The sequence below is a fragment of the Trachypithecus francoisi genome, unplaced genomic scaffold (genome assembly GCF_009764315.1).
Source record: "Trachypithecus francoisi isolate TF-2019V2 unplaced genomic scaffold, Tfra_2.0 Contig00030, whole genome shotgun sequence".
In the NCBI taxonomy this organism is placed as follows: Eukaryota; Metazoa; Chordata; class Mammalia; order Primates; family Cercopithecidae; genus Trachypithecus; species Trachypithecus francoisi.
In genome coordinates this window covers 166,441-167,316 of record NW_022680463.1, presented here as the reverse complement: position 1 = coordinate 167,316, position 876 = coordinate 166,441, and positions in this window count along the sequence as shown.

Here is an 876-nt window from a genome sequence, read left to right as displayed (position 1 = left end):
CTCAAGCAATCCTCCTCAGTCTTCCAAAGTGCTGGGATTATAGGGGTGAGACACCACCCAGCCTAAATGTGATCCTTTGCTATTGTTTAATGAAATGTGTCAGGGTTAGGAAGATCTGCACAACTCAGTGAACAAACACTTTCCAAATGGCCAATTCATGATGTTACGAAATCACACACAGGTAAAAGTTCTATCCACACTGCATGATGGGCCAGTGGATTACAACACAGCAGAGTATGAAGGTTTAATGATAAAGTTTCAGATTCCACATTGTAACCAACGTTTAAGAAATCGCTTCTTGCCAAATTCTAGGATAGTATCAAAGAATATTCACAACAATTTGGAAAGTACTGTTAAACCACCTCTCCCCTTTCTAACCACATATCTTTGTGAGGCCAGATTTCCTTCAGCTCCTACAACCAAAACAACATATTGCAACAGATTAAATGCAGAAGCGAACAAAACAAGCCAGCTGTCTTCTATTAAGATTTTCAAAAACAATACCAGCCTTCTTGCTAAAAATTTTTTGTTTTCGAAAATAGTTATTTTTCCTAAAACTATGTTACTTATTTTAACTTCAAATCCAGTAAATACCAATAAAAATTACCCACATACACACACAAAAATCTTTGATGTATTCAGTAATTTTTAAGAGTGTAAAGGGATCCTGGATCCACAAAGTTTGAGAACTGTGGATCCAATTTCTCATTATTATATAACTGAAGAAGAACTGGGAGATGACCCTTGCCAAAGTATCATTCCATCTCTGCCATCCTGTTTGCTAATATTGGCCTCTCAACTTGCTATCTGTTTTTCTTCATCCATCCAGACTCTGCCCATTCTTCCAGGCAAATCTGAAGTGTTACCATATCCAAG